The 3,096-nt window shown below is 44.7% G+C and overlaps 1 pseudogene; it reads right to left on the bottom strand.

The window, feature by feature from the left end:
• Positions 1–1,325: 1,325 nt before the first annotated feature.
• On the bottom strand, positions 1,326–1,443 carry LOC124719211 (annotated as a pseudogene).
• Between the last annotated feature and the right edge of the window lie 1,653 nt (positions 1,444–3,096).

Genomic DNA, 3,096 nt, shown 5'->3' with positions numbered 1-3,096 from the left:
GCCCTCTATCTGTCCATGTAGTCCTCTCTGTCCATCTCCTTCTCCTCCCTCTCTCTGTCCAATTCCTCCACCACCACTCTCTGTCCATCTTCTGTTGCTCCTCTCTCTATACAGCTGCTATTTCTCCATCTGTTTGTCCATCTGTTTCTCCCCACTCTGTTCATCTATTCCTTCGCACTCCCTCTGTCCATTTCCTCTTCCACTTGTTTATCCATTTTCTCCTCCCCATCTCTCTGTCCATCTCCGGCCGGCCGGTGTGACCGAGCGGTTCTAGACGCTTCAGTCCGGAACCGCACGACTGCTACGGTCGCAGGTTCGAATCCTGCCTCGGCCATGGATGTGTGTGATGTCCTTAGGTTAGTTAGGTTTAAGTAGTTCTAAGTTCTAGGGGAATGATGACCTCAAGATGTTAAGTCCCATAGTGCTCATAGCTATTTGAACCATTTTGTCCATCTCCACCGCTCCCATCTCTCAATGCAGTTCCTCTTTCACCCTCTCTGCCTGTGCGTCTCATCCTCTCCACGTTATCATCACAGCAGGGTGATGGTTCTTACCACCACAGTATTTCTTTCCTGATAATGAGTGATATATGTGTCAAGTTTGGCTAAAATCGATGCACGAATTTAGGAGAAGTTCTTTACACCCGGCTTTACCCGCGTATGCACATGTCATATTTCACGTATGTCTGATATATTTCACCGTATTTGTCCACATATTTTACCTGTATCTTCAGCGAATTTCGCTCTGCAGTTTCGTTTTTACCCAGCTCAATGTTTATGACGTCATGCAGCCACAATGATATGATTTTGCAGATATATTCAGAGGTATATGTGAATACTGCCAACGGCCCTGCTGCAATGGTAAGACCTTCATGATCTGTTCGGGCGGAGTTTAGTTTAGTTTTTATATGTGAATATTTCATCCGAAATGTGTTGCGAAAGAAGTAATAAATCTAAAAGTCATGCATGATGTGGAACTTTTTCGCGCGTCTCATTGTTTATAACGCTATGTCTCCTGAACTACGTGTCGCAGAATGACATAATTATGCAGATTCATTCTATGGTGTGAATGAATATTGACTGAAAAATGTGTAGCGAATACAGTTAGTAGTAAACTAAACTCCGCCCGAACAGGCCATAGAGGCCCAACGCTAACGACCGGCCGCCGTGTCATCCTCAGACACAGGCGTTACTGGATGCGGATATGGAGGGGCATGTGTCAGCACACCGCTCTCCCGGCCGTATGTCAGTTTACGTGACCGGAGCCGCTATTTCCCAATCAAGTAGCTCCTCAGTTCGCTTCACAAGGGCTGAGTGCATCCCACGTGCCAACAGCGCTCGGCAGACCGGATGGTCACCCATCCAAGTTCTAGCCCAGCCCGACAGCGCTTAACTTCGGTGGTCTGACGGGAACCGGTGTTACCAATGTGGCAAGGCCGTTGGCACAATTAGTAGTAAAGAAGTAATAAATTAAAACCTAATGACTGATTCGGCAATTTTCTGCATGGACAACGTAAATGTAGTGGGTGTTGTCAGTGCATGTTTCGTAAATGTTTGAAATTATGGGTAAAGTCACTAAGTGCTTTCGTCCTTTATTACTGCAAGAATAAAGTCTGAGTATTCGCGCTTCGTGGACTGTAGTTTCTCACCCTCCCCCTCGCACCTTGGATAGATAGTTTACAAACGTAACCGTATCGGAAATCCTTACATACTTGGCACGAAAGCCACTGATGATGCCATTTTTGGACGTCAGATAAATCGCTCCGTTTCCGCATTGCGACAACTACTGCACTGTTTCCCGAGTTCCCCCCGACACGCTTTATATACCCTCCACTGCTAGTGCTTGTAATGTCCCCACAGCAAATACCCTCTACCACGCACCAATTAATCATTTTCAATCAAACCATCCACATTCATTCACTTTGGAAAAGTTATCTGAACTGATTTTCTCGTAATATATGCGCCGACAGCTTGTCGACGCCAAAGTATTTTCTAATGCATTTATTCTTTGAAATAACGGAGGTGCATATATGCATTCTTCATGGTTGTTAGAGTGGTAACTGGTTCAGCTTCTGGAGTATCTGTTGAGGGATCGACGTGTTTCTGAGAGATACATATTCTGCTTTTGTTCTCGCAAAAGCGAGCCAAGTAACATTTGTGCCGCTAGCGGTTTGTTTTGAAGAGAAAGAGATTGTAAGAGGAAAATAATGTAGGCGTGGAATCACCAGAGATGTGGACATGTAATGGAGATGGATTTAATACACGATTTCCTCCATAAATAAGGTTTGTGACTCTTTTGTTCTGGAGTGAATGGACGAATGAGTTTTTCCTGAATCATTTGTTGATCACGTTGGCCCTGTAATTAGTGGGGAAGTTTCAGCTGTGTCGAAGAGATCCTGCAATCATTGAGTCTGTGTTAATTCGTCCAAAAAGGCTTCGTACACATCTGGAATTCGCAATCTTTCGTAAAAGGAACAAATTGTCCAAACGATTGATTCTCCCGACTGACTGCAGTGTTTAATAATAATAATAAATGTAAAGATCTCTTACAGCAAGCCAGCCGCTGATTACCAAGACGAAGGTTCAAATGGTTCAAGTGGCTCTGAGCACTATGGGACTTAACATCTATGGTCATCAGTCCCCTGGAACTTAGAACTACTTAAACCTAACTAACCTAAGGACAGCACACAACACCCAGCCATCACGAGGCAGAGAAAATCCCTGACCCCGCCGGGAATCGAACCCGGGGACCCGGGCGTGGGAAGCGAGAACGCTACCGCACGACCACGAGATGCGGGCAAGACGAAGGACTCCACCAAAGATTCTATTTGGCTGATTTTTTTTACCACTATACACGTAATGAAATCTTATATTAAAAACTATACATAGATAAAGGAGAGAAAGAGGGAGAGCGAATGAAAGTAGAGATAATACTAGTAATCCTCCATTAGTCTAATTTTTCGCCTGTCTTATCACGGATCAGCCAAGAACTGGGAGGGCCTTACTTTACTGTATAGACTTATGGGTGAAGGTGAAGGGATCTTAAAGGCAACAGATACACGTCTATACGGACAAGACATTACACAGAGATAGCGGC

The sequence above is a fragment of the Schistocerca piceifrons genome, chromosome 10 (genome assembly GCF_021461385.2).
Source record: "Schistocerca piceifrons isolate TAMUIC-IGC-003096 chromosome 10, iqSchPice1.1, whole genome shotgun sequence".
In the NCBI taxonomy this organism is placed as follows: domain Eukaryota; kingdom Metazoa; phylum Arthropoda; class Insecta; order Orthoptera; family Acrididae; genus Schistocerca; species Schistocerca piceifrons.
Note: the sequence above shows the minus strand (reverse complement) of the source record. Positions and strands in the feature narration are given on the sequence as shown.